Here is an 18608-nt window from a genome sequence, read left to right as displayed (position 1 = left end):
TAATTGGCTCCTTCTACCGACCCCCAGACTCCGATGATACAGTTACGGAACAGTTCAGAGAAAATTTGAGTCTCGTAACAAATAAATACCCCACTCATACGGTTATAGTTGGTGGGGACTTCAACATACCCTCGGTATGTTGGCAAAAATACTTGTTCAAAACCGGTGGTAGGCAGAAAACGTCTTCCGAGATTGTCCTAAATGCTTTCTCCGAAAATTATTTCGAGCAGTTAGTCCACGAACCCACGCGAATTGTAAATGGTTGCGAAAACACACCTGACCTCTTAGCCACATACAATTCAGAGCTGATAGAGAGCATCATGACTAATACAGTAATTAGTGATCACAAGGTCGTTGTAGCTAGGCTCAATACCATTTCTTCCAAATCCATCAGAAACAAACGCAAAATAATTTTATTTAAAAAAGCGGATAAAGTGCCACTAGAAGCCTTCCTAAAAGACAATTTCCATTCCTTCCGAACTGACTATGCGAATGTAGACGAGATGTGGCTCAAATTCAAAGATATAGTAGCAACAGCAATTGAGATATTCATACCTCATAAATTGGTAAGAGATGGAACGGATCCCCCGTGGTACACAAAAAAGGTCCGAACGCTGTTGCAGAGGCAACGGAAAAAGCATGCGATGTTCAGAAGAACGCGAAATCCTGAAGATGGGCTAAAATTTACAGACGCGCGAAATTTGGCACGTACTTCGATGCGAGATGCCTTTAATAGGTTCCACAACGAAACATTGTCTCAAAATTTGGTAGAAAATCCGAAGAAATTCTGGTCGTATGTAAAGTACACAAGCGGCAAGACGCAGTCAATACCTTCGCTGCGCAGTGCCGATGGTACTGTTATCGACGACTGTGCCGCTAAAGCGGAGTTATTGAACGCAGTTTTCCGAAATTCCTTCACCAGGGAAGACGAATGGAATATTTCAGAATTTGAAACACGAACATCTGCTAGCATGAGTTTCTTAGAAGTAGATACCTTAGGGGTTGCGAAGCAACTCAAATCGCTTGATACGGGTAAGTCTTCAGGTCCAGATTGTATACCGATTAGGTTCCTTTCAGATTACGCTGGTACTATAGCTCCCTACTTAGCACTCATATACAACCGCTCGCTCACCGATAGATCTGTACCTACAGATTGGAAAATTGCGCAGGTCGCACCAGTGTTTAAGAAGGGTAGTAGGAGTAATCCATTTAACTACAGACCTATATCATTGACGTCGGTTTGCAGTAGGGTTTTGGAGCATATACTGTATTCAAACATTATGAATCACCTCGAAGGGAACGATCTATTGACACGTAATCAGCATGGCTTCAGAAAACATCGCTCTTGTGCAACGCAGCTAGCTCTTTATTCGCACGGAGTAATGGCTGCTATCGACAGGGGATCTCAAGTTGATTCCGTATTTCTAGATTTCCGGAAAGCTTTTGACACCGTTCCTCATAAGCGACTTCTAATCAAGCTGCGGAGCTATGGGGTATCGTCTCAGTTGTGCGACTGGATTCGTGATTTCCTATCAGGAAGGTCGCAGTTCGTAGTAATAGACGGCAAATCATCGAGTAAAACTGAAGTGATATCAGGTGTTCCCCAGGGAAGCGTCCTGGGACCTCTACTGTTCCTGATCTATATAAATGACCTGGGTGACAATCTGAGCAGTTCTCTTAGACTGTTCGAAGATGATGCTGTAATTTACCGTCTAGTAAGGTCATCTGAAGACCAGTATCAGTTGCAAAGCGATTTAGAAAAGATTGCTGTATGGTGTGTCAGGTGGCAGTTGACGCTAAATAACGAAAAGTGTGAGATGATCCACATGAGTTCCAAAAGAAATCCATTGGAATTCGATTACTCGATAAATAGTACAATTCTCAAGGCTGTCAATTCAACTAAGTACCTGGGTGTTAAAATTACGAACAGCTTCAGTTGGAAGGACCACATAGATAATATTGTCGGGAAGGCGAGCCAAAGGTTGCGTTTCATTGGCAGGACACTGAGAAGATGCAACAAGTCCACTAAAGAGACAGCTTACACTACACTCGTTCGTCCTCTGTTAGAATATTGCTGCGCGGTGTGGGATCCTTACCAGGTGGGATTGACGGAGGACATCGAAAGGGAGCAAAAAAGGGCAGCTCGTTTTGTATTATCATGTTATAGGGGAGAGAGTGTGGCAGATATGATACACGAGTTGGGATGGAAGTCATTACAGCATAGACGTTTTTCGTCGCAGCGAGACCTTTTTACGAAATTTCAGTCACCAACTTTCTCTTCCGAATTCGAAAATATTTTGTTGAGCCCAACCTACATAGGTAGGAATGATCATCAAAATAAAAAAAAAAAAAAAACAGAAATATCAGAGCTCGAACAGAAAGGTTTAGGTGTTCGTTTTTCCCGCTCGCTGTTCGGGAGTGGAATAGTAGAGAGATAGTATGATTGTGGTTCGATGAACCCTCTGCCAAGCACTTAAATGTGAATTGCAGAGTAGTCATGTAGATGTAGATGTAGATGATACAGATTCAGATGACTTTGTTAACAACAATGAAAATGAAGGAGAGAATATTTGTATTGGTCTGGTAAGGACGATAATGCAATAAAATAATGTAATAACTTTACTGTGACAGCACAATATCGCGAATTTTGCTCGGAAAATAACCTCTAATTTGGTATGCCAGCCAGGGTTCTGTTATGTTGTCCGAAAATATTAACGATAAGAAGTACCAGTTTTACAGGAGAAAATTAAAATGGCTCGAGTGTGAACATAAAATCAACATACAGAACATGAGAGAAGAATGGAAACCCTCAAAATATTGTAGATAAAGAAATTAAAGAATTACAACTGAAGTAAAGAAAAGACAATCAGACTTTTAACCAGACTCATTGCAAATTTTTTTAATCTCGTAACTTTTTGTGTAAATATCTTGTTAGTAAATTTCGAACTCATTGCGTTGTGACTGCTATTACCTTCGTCTTCTGTTAGTATGTAGCCTACTGGAGTATTTTCGTGGACAGATTTACATTCCGAAGTTATATGCTGCGTTTTGTAGACATTTCATTATGGGACGGATTTGCTGTGTAACAGCAAAATTGTTCTGGTACAGAATTGAATTATCAGGAGACCGAGAAGCAACTGCAACTAAAAAAAGGAAAATATCTTGCTTTCAAACTGACACTTTGTACATTTATTCCAATTTTTAACTTCTTACATAAATACATTGTTAATTAATGCCGTTCTCATGGCATTATGACCCCTGTTGACTTCATGTTCTGCAGGTACTGGAATTTCTGCATACACTCTTCCCTCGCAAATACATTTTCATCAATTTCAGGTCCTGCTCTGATGTTCTGGCAGCCATATTGAGCAAGACATATACTGTAACTATTATAAATGCTGCACGATTTACTTTCGCTCTGAGACCTAAACTCAAACAGGGAAATCGTCTGCTCAGCCGCCGTTTCTTCACGCCTGCAACACTGTCCCCAGATGTGTGCCCTCCGGAATTTCTGTTGCTTCCAACGTCTAATATTCTGCGTGGTGTCTGTCTGTTCTAAGTCGTGTCTCCCTACCACTTTCGCGCAACGACGCTCTGAGCGTGTTTTTTAGGGAATTGACTAGTTTGAACCTGGGACCTGTTGCTGGTAAGGAGACGCCAGACCACACATGACATGTAGAGTTCAGAAGAGTTCAGTGAGACTAGCGATGATATAACCAAGTACTTAATGATTTCAGCGTCAGCTCCACTGCACTCCCTTTAAAAGAATCTTAATACTAATTAAATTTAGTGGAAGGGGTTCAAGGCTTTCCCATTTTTAGTTAGCTGGTAAAACAACGTCGAACAACTCACAAAACATTGTTTATAAATTGCACTATTGATAAAAGGAAGTGTTTTAATACAGAATGGTAAAAACCAACTGCGTTCAACAAAAATGTGAACGAATATTCCCTGAATGGGTTTCCAAGTTCTACAATAGATAGAAGGATGACCTATGCCATATCACATCTATAATCTAGGTTTAAATTAAGTTTCACAAAGGATAAAACTATCAAAATGGTCTACAGTGACCCTCAATTATCTTTAATTACTTATCTAACTTGAGGTAAATTACAGTGGCTGATGTGGCTTCTCAATAATTATATAACAGAAAAATCATCGCATTTCAGATTTTAACTTACGTAGCAAACGTGAATACCATCAGCTTCAATTGACGATCGACACTAGTATTACGTAAAAAGGGGATGTAACAGATGAGACTTCTGCAATTCTGAGTGAAGCCTTATGCACTCAAAAATGCGGCATCGCGTGAGTTCATTACCTTGTCGGTGTTCGTCAGGGGACGGCGGCCGGCGCAGTTCCGTACAGCTCGCCGTCTCCGAAGCAACTCAACTCTAACTTCTCGTTACTACAATTTACCGAAGTTGGTTTAAAAAAACTATCTGGCTGTGTTTTCATCTGATCAATCGGGGTCTCAATGTTAACCTTAAGCTCTGCCTACAGAAATTCTGTCTATCCAATGAGAAACGTTATACTTCTCGTGGTAGGGCAATGTTTTAAAGTTTGCAACATATCAGAGACGCGAAAAAATCTCACGCTAAAACTTGCAGCTGGTGTGGCGCTTTTAGTGTTATCGTAAGATCTATACTGTTCTTCTGGAGGGCTCTATCTTTTAACATCGGTTGGGGGGTGGTCCTGTCGGTTACTTTTCGTGGTGGGGTAATATTTTTAACGTTGGCAACGTAACAGAGACGCGAAAAAGTCTCACGCTAAAACTTGCGGCTGGTGTGGTCCTTTTTGTGTTATCGTAAGATCTATACTGTTCCTCTGGTGGGCTCTAGCTTTTAACATGGGCTGGGGGGGTGGTCCTAGCGGTTATCTGGCAACGTGGGTGTCCGTCCCTTATCATAGGGCCTTCTAGCTTAACACGGTTCTGCTCTCGGCTTCTGTTCTCGTTTCTCCCCTCGGAACTGCGTCTGTCTCACGATGGGAAGGTATGACATGCATTTAGGCATTCTTGTGTTAGTCTGTGGTATTCCATTTGCTCACTCGTTACTCGTATTACTTTGATTAATTTAATGTCACGATTTATTCGAAGCTGTGTGACATACTACTGGATTTGCTTATCATGACAGGGTTTCCGTGGAAGGTGTTGGATTTGCCTGACACTTTACTAACTGAGCATGAGTTTCTAAAAATATTTCTGCCATGGGCAGATACTGGCCATCTAGCCACGAAAATGAGCTCCTTGATAAAATGACGCTGGGTGTTCCTAACGTCATTTTCATCCATTGGCATTTTCATAATTCATTTTTCAATGAGGCAATGCAGACTGATACCTTACGGACAGCTGTGCAGGCTGTTGCTATGTGTACTTTAAACAGATCATCAGCCACTAACTGAAAGTTTCCTGTGGCGTGAAGTCTTAACGTTAACAGTAACAAGCAAGGGAATTCTCCTGCGCAGGACTAAATCTTCTCCTGGGCGACCATCATTATCGCTTGGAGGAGCCTGAAGCATCGACGTGCTTATGATTATTCATAGAGACAAAACGATTTACATATGAATGATTGAATATTGATACTGTAATCAGTTATATTTTCGCCACGATACAGTTTATATGTATATTTTAAACTTGACATGTAAAAAAGAGAGAGAGCTTGCGTTAGTGACTACCGTACAGTAGCTCCCGTGTTAGAATCAACGTCAACTCTCTGAAAGTTCGTAAAGATAAATATAACACTACCACGCCATTCCATTCCTTTACCATTGAAACCAAACCAAGCTCTCTCCGTTTTCCGAGCGTTCTGGACCATTGTTGGACAAAATTCTGTGTGCGTCAATCCTACGCGATGTGATTTACATTGTTTCCTTTCGTTTACTTTACATATATCTGAGTATTCAGATGTGCCCACTGAGAATGACGACGAGATCCAGCGAGCTCCCAGGAATGTACGGTCGCAAGAATGCCGGGCTGCGGTCGGCCACGTGGCACTGCCAAGAGGGAAGACCATCGTGTTCGGCTTATGGTTCTGGAGTATCGTACGGCATCTGAAGCAGCAATTGGAGCAGCAGTAGGCACCACAGTGGCGCAATGCACTGTTAATAATGGGTTACTTCAAGGACAGCCCCGAGCCAGATGCCCTGTAGCCTGCATTCCGCTGACCCCAAACCACCGCCATTTAAACTTCAGCTGTGTCAAGAGATTGAAGGAGGACAGTAGAGGGCCTCTAACAGACTTGTCTGCGTGCTAGACACGCTGAACCTATATCTGGACTTACGGTCTGGAGTGCTATTTGGCATGACAACAGGAGAGCTCTCATAGTTATCCCACATACCCTTTTTTATGTCCATCTAGTGATTCGACCAACGGCAACGGCCTTGCCGCAGTGGATACACCGGTTCTCGTGAGATCACCGAAGTTAAGCGCTGTCGGACGTGGTCGGCACTTGAATGGGTGACCATCCAGGCCGCCATGCGCTGTTGCCATTTTTTGGGTTGCACTCAGCCTCGTGATGCCAATTGAGGAGCTTACTCGACCGAACAGTAGCGGCTTCGGTCAAGAATACCATCATAATGACCGGGAGAGCGGTGTGCTGATCACACACACCTCCTATCCACATCCTCCACTGAGGATGACACGGCGGTCGGATGGTCTCGTTGGGCCACTTGTGGTCTGTAGACGGAGTGATTTAGTGATTCGACCGGTTGTGCCGTCATTCATGAAGTGCTTTTCACAGTGTGTTTTCCAACAGGATAACGCTCGTCCACACACCGGTGCTGTAAGCCAACATGGTCTACAGAGTGTCGACACGCTGCCTTCGCCAGCTCGATCACCAGATCTGTCTCCAATTGAACGCGTATGGGACTTCATCATACGACAATTCCAGCGATATCCACAACAGTGTTAACACGTCGCTGTATTGACCGACCAAGAGTAACAGGCACGGGACTCCATCCCACAAACCGACATCCGGCACCTGTACAACACAATGCATGTACGTTTCCATGCTTGCGTTCAACATCCTTGCGGTTACACCAGTTATTAATGTTCCAGCATTTCACATTTGCAATGGTTTATCTCACATTACATTAACCAGTGATCTTGCAATGTTAATCACTTAAATATGTTAAGTAGACAAATGTATTTCCGAAATTTCATTACTCTGAATCAGTTACTTTTTGGCGTTGCGAGTTTTTCCGTCAGTCCACAGTTTTCCTGTTTTTTGTAATACCGACGAGAGGAAGAAAAGTAAACTACTTACTGTTACGTGAACAATTTTTGTTTAAAATTACATATAAGGCGAAAGAGTATACATGAAGGAACAAATATCTAATGGTTTACTTGCTTGATATTTAACGTAAAACTGACGGACATTTTCACAGCACTCTTGACACAGTGGACGATTTCCGAAGTGGAATGTCCCATGCATCTAGCTCCAACCACCATTACGCGTTCAAAGTCTGTTAATTCCCGTCGTGCTGCCATTATCACATCGTAAACCGGTTCACGTGAATCTCCCGAGTACAAATGACAGCTCCGCCAATGCACTGCCCTTTTATACCTTGTGTACGCAACACTACCGCCACCTTTATAACTGTACATCGCTACCCTATTATTTTCGTTAATTCAGTGTACTCCAAAGAAGTTGTGTGGCCATGCGAAGCCAGACAAATATACAGTGAAGTCCATTATTACCGGATTATGATCTTGGCTATAGATGTGAATGGAAGCAATAAGATCTTTAAAATGCCCGGGGTAGGCGTCCAGAGCTACGTCAGTTCTTCAAACATTTAATTCAGTTGTCCCGGAGACAACAGTCCCATATCGCGATACTGTGCGAGATCTGATTAACAAATTTCGAAGTAAGGTTTCAGTAACAGATGCACAGAGAATGGTCATCCTAGCGTTTTGTCTGGGGATAATCTACTCGATATTTCCGATAAAATGTCCATGAGTCCGAACAAGTCAGTAAGAAAACTCGTCCAGGAAATCCATGTTAGTGTCGGAACGCCCCACACAGGTGTAAGGAAAAAATTAGAACTTTTCCCACTCAAAGTGACAGTCTTGCAAGAACTGAAAAATACTTATCATGGCAAGAGACTGCATTATTGTCAATGGTTCAAAAATTTCGTTCAACAAAATGTAAGGGATATTCCTAATGAAACGGTTTTCTTGAATGAGGAGTACTGCAATTCCATTGTGTATTCTTAAGGAACCACTTCATAGGAGTTTGGATTGCAATTTCGGAACGTCGGATTGTGGGTCCCATATTTTTCAGCGAAACAATAAACGCACAACCATGCTGCAGTGATATTCTGTAACAATTCATAGGAGAACTTGTGTTAAGTGAAATACTGAACGGTTATTTTCAACAAGATGGTGCAACCGCGCACACAGCTCGCGTTTCAATGTCACTGCTTGTTGATATTTTTGGTGATTGCGTAATTTCACAGGGACTTTGGCTTCCACGATCGTCTAACCTAACACCACCTGACTTTTTCTTCTGGGGTGCAGCGAAAGCAACTGTCTATAAAAACCGTCCAAAATCCATCGATGAATTGAAAACTGCAATATCCACTTTCACTGCTTCCGTTACAGAAGAAATATTACAGCTTGTGTTTGGAAACATGATTAGACGAATTCAATTGGCCGGCCGGTGTGGCCGAGCGGTTCTAGGTGCTTCAATCTGGAACCGCGTGACCGCTACGGTCGCAGGTTCGAATCCTGCCTCGGGCATTGATGTGTGTGATGCCCTTAGGTTAGTTAGGTTTAAGTAGTTCTAAGTTCTAGGGGACTGATGACCTCAGATGTTAAGTCCCATAGTGCTCAGAGCCATTTGAACCATTTCAATTGAATTGTGTATTCAACAACAGGGGGGACACTTTCAACATTTAATGTGAAAATTTGTAGGTAAAAATGAATATTCAATAAATTAATAACTTGTATTTCACTGAGTTTCATTTCGGTAACAATCATACGGCATGCCCCGTAGAAGAGGCAGGTAAAGTGCGACGAAGAAAGACGCGTTTCGTCACATGATCTGTTAGTACAGCCCGGCACGGGACGAGCTGCTGCTGTGATGTGGCTATACGCTATTTCACACTAGAGGAGCCATTTCGTCACCTGGAACACAAAAAAAGTTATGCTCTGTTTCGGCAACGTGCTACGTGAAGAATAACTAATGAAAAGCAAGAAAGCTTCGTACGTCACAAGCAGAACTAATGAGACATCTTGTTGTATTTGTCGTGTTCAGCTGAAGCCCATGTTTGATGGGTGATGTTATGCAAATGTAAGCGCACTTTCAGAAATGATTTTGTGAACTTTTATAACATGGTGTCTTTATTGACTGGAATTGCACGAGGGTGTTTCCGTAAGTTACGGAACACATTCTTTTCCTCTGCCTGTTTCGGTCGAAAAAGTGCGATATCTGTTGTGGACACATCGAATATTTCCACTTCAGTACCCTACAGATTCATGAAATGGTGTCTGCAACGAAAGTACGTTCCAAGCAGAGAGTTGCCATTGAGTTTTTTTTGGCTGGAAAACAGAACATCGCAGATGTTCATAGGCATGTGCAGAATCTCTAAGGAGACCTGACAGCGAAAAGAAGCACGGTGAGTCGTTGCGTGAGTCGTCTGTCACCAGTGCAACAAGACGGCACAAACCTGTCCAATCTCGCACGTGCCGGCCGGTCGTAAACACCTTGCTGCACAATTGGACGTCTTTGTTGGCAGTGCTCGGCTCCTCGCAGCATAACAGGAGACCATAAAGAGCAGCGTAGGACCATCTATGCGAAACTGCTTGCACATTACCGCACATTATGCCCTCTAGTATTACAGGTAACTATAAAATATTTCTGTTTGCTGATGACACTAGCTTGGTAGTAACGGATGTTGTGTGCAATATTGGCTCGGTTTCAAATAGTGCAGTCCGTGACCTACGTTCATGGCTTGTAGAAAATAAACTAACGCTAAATCACTGTAAGACTCAGTTTTTACAGTTTCTAACAAACAATTCAACAAAACCTGAGGTTTTAATTTCACAGAACGGGCATATGACTAGTGAAACTGAACAGTTCAAATTTCTAGGTGTTCAGATAGATAGTAAGCTGTCACGGAAAGCCGACGTTCAGGATCTTGTTCAAAGACATAATACTGCCATTTTTAATATTCGAACGGTATCAGAAGTGAGTGATCGTTCGACGCGAAAATTAGTCTACTTTTCATATTCTCATTCGCTTATGTCGTATGGTATTATATTTTGGGGTAACTCTTCCCACTCTAAAAGGATATTTCTGACTCAGAAACGGGCAGTTCGGGCAATAAGTGGTGTAAGTTCACGAACCTCTTGTCGACCCCTGTTCACGAGTCTCGGTATTTTGACATTGGCCTCTCAATATATATATTCCTTACTGCCATTTCTTGTTATCAATATTATCTTATTCCCAAGAATAAGCAGCTTTCACTCGGTTAATACTCTGCAGAAATCAAACCTGCATTTGGATCGGACTTCCTTAACTCTTGTGCATCCATTTTCAGTAAGCTACCACTCGAATTCAAAAATCTTAGCAGTAATCCACGCGTTTTCAAATCGAAAGTGAAGAGTTTCCTCATGGGTCACTCCTTCTATTCTGTCGAGGAGTTCCTCGAAAAATTAAGCTGATTCTTATTGTTTGTTGATTGCGTTTACTTCAACTTATAAAGTGACTTTTTTCTAGTACAGAAACATTAATTTTTATCTGTTATTACTTTTATGTTGTAATTTCATGTACTGACACGTTCCATGACCTCGGAGATATGCTCCTCAATTTGGTCCTACGGAACTTGAAGAGTAAATAAAAATTACGATGCTGATCCAGACAGTATCTTGCGGAACATCGTCACAGGCGATAAAACATGGCTTCGTCCCTTCGAACCGGAAACAAAACGGCAGTCCGTGGAGTGGCGCCACACCACCTCTCGTCCGAATAAAAAGTTCGAAGCCACACCCCCAGCTGGTAAAGTCATGGGAACGGTCTTCTGGGACTCTGAAGGCGTTGTTCTGTGTGATGTCCTCGACATGGCGTCACGATCAACTCTGATATATTTTGCGCTACTCTCAGGAAATCAAAGAAGCGACTTCCAAGTGTTCATCGCAAATGATTTTCTCCTTCTCGATGACAGTGCAAGGCCTCACACAAAGACTTCATTGGACTGTTCTTCCTCATCCGCACAACAGCCAGAATCCCGTACCTTCCGACTTCCATCCGTTTCGCCCAACGAAGGACACCCTCCACGGGAAGCAGTACGTGGCTGATGGGGAGGTTACTGATGAAGCAATTCGCTGACCAGTACGGTGGTACAAAGCGGGCATATTGGCACTATCACTAAGCTCGCTTAGGGATATGGCACTGAACCGATATTATATTGAAAAATAATGTGGTGTACTGTAATCCTGGATAAAACCAACATGAGCCCAGAAAAAAGGTACATTACTTATTGAATGCCCCTTATATCTTTCCTTTTTGTCTTGTTACATGTTCATAGATAATGAAGTTTTTATTTATGTATGCTACAGACAGAACAACGTGACTAGCATGTGAGCAGGAGAGGAGAGGTAGATGTGTTGTTGTGGTCTTCATTACGAAGACTGGTTTGATCCAGCTCTTCATGCCACTGTATCCTGCGAAAGCCTCTTCATCTCTGAATAACTACTGCAATGTACATCCTTCTCAATCTCCTTATTGCATTCATCTCTTGGTTCCTCTTTAGCATATACCGCCCCACTCCCCCCCCCCCCCCCCCATACACACACATTTCCCTCCAATAATAAATTGGTGATCCGTTGTTGTATCAGAACGTGTCCTACCAACCGATCCCTTCTTTTAGTCAAGATGTGCCATAAATTTCTTTTCTCCCCAATTCTATTCAGTACCTCCTTATTAGTTATGCAATCTACCCATCTAATGTTCAGCATTCATCTGAAGCACCACATTTCAAAAGCGTCTATTATCTACTTGTGTAAACTGTTTATCGTCCAAGTTTCATTCCACACATGGCTACGCTCCACACACACATACATTCAGAAAAGGTTTCCTAGCACTTAAATCCATATTCGATGTTAACAAATTTTTCTTCTTCAGAAATGCTTTCCTTGCCATCGCCAATCCTCTCTACTTAGATTATAGTCAGTTATTCCGCTGCCCAAATAGCAAAAGCTCATCTACTACTTCAAGTGTCTCATTTCCTAATCCAATTCCCTCAGCATCTCCTGATTTAATTCGACTACATTCCATTATACTCGTTTTTCTTTTGTTGATGTTTATCTCATATGCTCCTTTCAAGACAATGTCTGTTCCGTTCAACTGCTCTTCCAAGTCCTTTGCTTTCTCTGACAGATTGCAATGTCGTCGGCATATCTCAAAGTTTTTCTTTCTGCTCACTAGACTTCAGTTCCTACTCCAAGTTTTTCTTTTGTTTCGCAAAGTGCATGCTCAGTATACAGATTGATTAACTGTCTTCTGTAGCCGGCCGGAGTGGTCGAGCGGTTCTAGGCGCTACAGCCTGGAACCGCGCGACTACTATGGTCGCAGGTTCGAATCCTGCCTAGGCCATGGATGTGTGTGATCTCCTTAGGTTAGTTAGGTTTAAGTAGTTCTAAGTTCTAGGGGACTGATGACCTCAGAAGTTAAGTCCCATAATGCTCAGAGCCATTTGTCTTCTGTACAAATTGTAAATAGCCTTTAGTTGTGTATGTTTTACCCATGCCACCTTTAGAATTTGAAAGAGAGTATTCCAGATAGCATTGTCAAAAGCTTTCTATAAGTCTATAAACGCTATAAAAGCAGGTTTCCCTTTCCTTAACCTATCTTCTAAGACAACTGGTAGGGTCAGTATTGCCTTACTTGTTCCTATATTTCTCCGGAATCCAAACTGATCTTCGCCGACGTAGGCTTCTAGCAGTTTTTCCAGTCTTCTGTTAAGGATTCCTGTTATTATTTAGCAACTATGACTTATTAAATTGATAGTTCGGTGAATTGCACATCTGTCAGCAACTGGTTTCTTTGGAATTGGAATTATTATGCTCTGCTTGAAGTCTGGGGGTTACTTCGCCTGTCTCAAAGAACTTGTTCACCACATTGAAGAATTTTGTCGCCACCGGCTCTCCCAAGCCTATCAGTAGTTCTGACGGGTGTCGTCTACCCCCGTGGCCTTATTTCGATGTAGGTTTTTCAGTGCGCTGTCAAATTCTTTTAAAAGTATTTTCCATCTCATCTTAATCTATGTCGTCTTTCATTTCTATAATATCGCCTTCAAGTTCATTTTCTTGTATAGACTCTCGATATACTCCTTTCAACTTTAAACTTTACCTTCTTTGCTTTGGACTGGTTTTTTCATCTGAGCTCTAGATATACATACAGCTGCCTCTCCTTCAAAGACATAGTTTTCGGAAACAGATTTTAAACTGTAATTAATTTCCATGGGCAAAAGCGGACTCTGACCACAATTTACTGGTTATGAACTGTAGATCAAAAATGAAGAAACTGCAAAAATGTAGGAAATTAAGGAGGTGGGACTTGGATAAGTTGCAAGCGCCAGAGCCTGCTGAGACTTTCAGAGGGAGAATTAGACAACAGGTGACTAGAACAGCGGAAAGAAGTACAGCAGAAGACGAATGAGCAGCTTTAAGAGATGAAAGAGTGTAGGCAACAGAGTATCAAATGGATAAAACGACAATGTGTAGCAGAAATTCTTGGATAACACAGGAGGTACTGAACATAATTGAGGAAAGGAGAAAATATAACAATGCAGCAAATGAAGCATGGCGAAAAGGAATACAAACGCCTAGAATGAGATTGACAGGAAGACCAAAATAGTTGAGCAGGAATGGCTATAGGACAAATGTAAGGATTTAGAAGCATTTTTCACCGTGGAGAAAAATAGATGTCTAGTGGAAAAGTCAAGATGTAGAGTTAATGTAGGAATTCTATGCACGTCCAGCTTGGTTAACAAACTGTGTGGTTTGCGAGGCACCCAAAGCCAACAGCTGCCACTGCACAGCGCTGAGAAACTACTCGATCCGTGTGCCGTCGGCGCTGTGTCTCGTGGCGCTGGATTCCGACGTCAGCGTCAGCTGCCTAGGCCGTGTGAGAGCGTTCCGAGAATGCTCATCAAACCTTAGAAGAGAGGCGTTGCGCATCACGCAGAGGTTTACTGTTGAAATTCCCGGAGAGTACGTTCCAGGAATAATGAGAGCAATGCATTGTCGGTACTTTCTACTCGCATACGTCTCGGGAAATTGGCATTTTTACCAGAAGTAACATGCGCCACACACTATTACGTGCCTTCCGGTATTAAACGTAGATACAGAGGAGCCGGTGTGGGGCGACGGGTTTAAAGTTTCGTTTTTCCCTCATAATATACTGTTTGTTTTTTATGCATTTGCACTGAAGAGCCAAAGAATTTGGTGCACCTGCCTAATATCGTGTAGGGCACCCGCGGGCACGAAGAAGTGCCTCAGCACGACGTGGCATGGACTCGACTGGAATCCTGCAGAGATGTCAATAAATCCGTCAGACCACGAGGGGTGGAGACCTCTTCCGAACAGCAGATATGCTCAATAATGTTCATGTCTGAGGAGTTTAGTGGACAGCGGGTGTGTTTAAATTCAGAAGTTTTCCTGGAGCCACTCTGTAGCAATTCTGGATGTAACGGTCATGAATGGAGCAGGTGATCAGACAGAACGCTTACGTCCGTGTCACCTGTCAGAGTTGCATCAGGGGTCACATATCACTCCAATTGCACACGCCTCCACTTACAGAGCCTGCACCAGCTTGAACAGTCCCCTGCTGTCATAAAGGGCCCATGGATTCATGAGGTTGTCTCCATGCCTGTACACGTCCACCCCCTCGATACAATTTGGAACGAGACTCGTCCACGCAGGCAACATGTTTCCAGTCATCAACAATCCAGTGTTGGTGTTGACGGGCCCAGGCGGGGCGTAAAGCTTTGTGTCGTGCAGTCATCAAGGGTACACGAATGGGCCATCGGCTGCGAAAGTCCATTTCGATGAGGTTTCGTTGAATGGTTCGCACACCGATCTGCAGCAATTTGCGGAAGGTTGCACTTCTGTCACGTTAGACGATTCTCTTCAGTCGTCGCTGGTCCAGTTCTTGCATGATCATTTTCCGGCCGCAGCCCTGTCGGAGATTTGATGTTTTACCGGATTCCTGATATTCACGATACACTCGTGAAATGGCCGTGTGGGAAAATCCCCACTTCATCGCTACCTCAGAGATGCTGTGTCCCATCGCTATTGCGCCGACTGTAACACCACGCTCAAACTCAGTTACATCTTGATAAGCTGCCATTGTAGCAGCAGTAACCGATCTAACAACTGCTCCAGACACTTGTCGTTGCCGACCGCAGCGCCGATTCTGCCTGTTTGCGTATCTGTGTATTTGAATACGCCAGCTTCATTGTAGTATGCTTCGTGTGATTTTAAATATCACTGTCGTTTACATGAGCTCGGAAATTATTTCTGCGGAAATCCAGAAAGTGATCGAGAAACCTGTTACCAATAACCTCCGGTCCACAAGTTCAAATGGCTCTGAGCACTATGGGACTTAACATCTGTGGTCATCAGTCCCCTAGAACTTAGAACTACTTAAACCTAACTGTCCTAAGGACTTCACACACATCCATGCCCGAGGCAGGATTCGAACCTGCGACCGTAGCAGTCGCGCGGGGTCCACAAGTCCACAGTCCAGCGCGCCGAATTGGAATAAAATGTTGTAACTCTCTATGATCTAAAGGAGTCGGGAACAACGGTGATACATGAAACTTTACTGTTTTAACAAATCAGTCTATTCAAGGAAAATTCACACGGACAAATCAATATTTCTGAAATTCGTTAAAGTTTCCCTATCGTAATCAGCACTCGAAATAGTCCAGAGACGACCTCTACTAGAATTTCGTAGTATTGCTAATTATTGCTCCGTCTGCTAGTTAAGTACACTTAATTACTGGCTTTAAAAAAAGATGAAAATATTACGCCACTGGCCGCGCGGCTTTCCACAACTGTACGGGCGGCACACAAAATAAAAGCATCGAAACCAAAACACAGTCCTCCCAGTAAATTGTGAATCTACGAAAGTTCATCACCACAGATTTGCACAAAATGCCCAAAACTACTCTGATCGACAAACACTCAAGTCAGCCGTCTCGAGTGCCATCCGACGTTAGTGCGGCACATCCTGAATCGTAGCGAGGTGTGTCGCGGACGACGGACCACGCTCGAATCATTTTTCACATACCGATACATTGTTCCTTTTTACTGTCGGTACAGTTTCGCACAGACCGTAAATAGAACATCTTTAGTTAGAACTCCCTAAGTGCCTCAGTAGTTCTCAGATAGCACCCTTTTGACATCAAGAGCTTACGTCTCGTTCTTACTTGAAGACTAATAACTCTCCCAATTTTTCTATGAACGATACTGGATTCTATGTATGTTCCATAAAAATATCATTTACGTCTCGTTCTTACTTGAAAACTAATAACCCTCCCAATTTTTCTATGAACGATACTGGATTCTATGTATGTTCGATAAAAATATCATTTACGTAAGTCTTAAATTCCGACTTCTAGAAATTTTCTAAAGGAACTCAAGGTAGAATGCGACCTCTGAACCGCCTCTATTTTACCATCTGTACCTCTGTAAAGCTCAATAATTACCTTCCAATTCGGTACACTTGCATCGTTTCTTCTAATTAGCATAATACTGTACTTTTGTCATTGTAACTTTCTTCTAAAGGCTGGTTAATCTATGATGGTTCTTCAAATTTTAGTACAAAAATCGGTTTTTACTTAATAATTTGAAATGTAAAAGAAGTAACTTCATAAAAACCTCTAGAGTATGTTTTTACATAAATCCAAAACTACAACTTTCTATTTGTAACTCAATGCACTTTTGAAATTTTGTGAAAAGTAAATTTTTGTGGATACTAATTATAGGATCATGCTGTTACTCAAAATATATAACACTGATATGGTTCTACACCGTCTAGCAAATTAGTGTGACATTATTTAAAAATTTGATTTCGCTTCAGGTTGTTGCGCATGCACACGCTAAACGCAGCCTTCTTGGCCTTAGCCGGTTGACGGGGAAGTACCGATCTCGTTCGCTCGCAACCTTTGCTATGTAGCCACCGCGGTTGCTTGCCGACAGTGGGAAGGGAAACTTCGTTTCCACTGTTCCTTTTTCTCTTTGCAGGTGGCGAGGTTATGCGTATACGGTTTCATAAGAAGGGCCGAACGGGTTGAGTGCTTCGCGCGCTGTGGAAATGCGCCATTAGTATCCGTTTTGTATTCGGCGCCCGACGTGTCAGGAGGCAGAAAGCCGCACCGGCCCGGGACGGTTGGGAGTGCAAATCGGGGGACTCCCAGGAGGAAACTCCTCGGGCAGAGAAACGCGCGACTCGCCAGCCAACGAGGAACTTCCTGCGCTCGTCTTTCCTGCAGGCGTGATGTCGCTGGTCGCAGAATCAAGGCCGACGTCACTGAATGGCTAGGTCTCACACAAAAGCCTCTAGAGTCTAGAGAAAAGAAGCGTCAGCAGAAATGCGCGGTTGAGATGGTCAGACCGCTGTCTCCGCTAACAATACGTTCATCCTTTTTTTTCTTTTTTTGAGTCAACAGTCTTCCGACGGGTTTAATAGGGCCACGAATTCCTCTCTTGAACCAACCGCTTCATCTCAGAATAGTACTTTCAGCTAGCATCCTGAATTATTTGCTGGATATATTCCATTCTGCATCATCGCCTACAGTTTACCCTCTACAGTTCCCTCTACTAACAAGAAAGTTATTCCCTGATGTCTTAACAGATGTCCTATCATACTGTTTTGTGAATCTTTTCCACGTACGGTCACGGAAAAAACTGTATTCGCACACTGTCGTTCACGCAGAAAACTTAATTTATTAGAACTAAAGATCACGACCACAGACTAACAGTATGGAGTTTCCTTCTTAATGTATACATAAACAGGATTAACTAGCTTAGTCTTCTGCGAAAAGTAAATAAAGATTCTGTACCAACTGGCTTCAACCACTGGGCAAAAATCTATTCATACATACAAAGAAAATCACGATGTATATAAATATAATGACAACGTTAATACTTTGTAGGCAATCCTCCTCTATGTATCACTTCTGTTAACCTCTTTGGCATGGAATGAATCGATTCTTTGGACTTATCTGAGGTAATATTTTACTACTCTTGTTGTACACATTGTTTCAGAGCACTCTTACTTCGTATTTCACGTTTACTGACCATTCCTCCAACCGTATTTTAAAGATGTTGAGCTGGATAAGGTCTGAGATCTGTGCTAGAAACTTGAGAACATGGGAAGTATGGTACAACCACCACAGACGAACAATTTCCGCTTGAAGTGATTGTTTTATTCAAAATAGTAATCTGTGCCTAAACCCAAGCTATTATCACTTTTGTTGATTTATTATGGGATATTTAAATACTGCAGTATATCCATATTACCTTCAACAAAAACAAGTTGCCCAACACTAGTTGTAGCCACACACCCCCATACCTTAATTCCTCCGCCATCGTGCTT

General features: G+C 42.6%; 1 pseudogene; it reads left to right on the top strand.

The window, feature by feature from the left end:
- The first annotated feature begins 6371 nt into the window (after window positions 1–6371).
- LOC126337185 (5S ribosomal RNA) lies at window positions 6372–6489 on the top strand (annotated as a pseudogene).
- The last annotated feature ends 12119 nt before the right edge of the window (window positions 6490–18608 follow it).

This window comes from Schistocerca gregaria, chromosome 2 (assembly GCF_023897955.1).
Source record: "Schistocerca gregaria isolate iqSchGreg1 chromosome 2, iqSchGreg1.2, whole genome shotgun sequence".
Lineage (NCBI taxonomy): Eukaryota > Metazoa > Arthropoda > Insecta > Orthoptera > Acrididae > Schistocerca > Schistocerca gregaria.
Note: the sequence above shows the minus strand (reverse complement) of the source record. Positions and strands in the feature narration are given on the sequence as shown.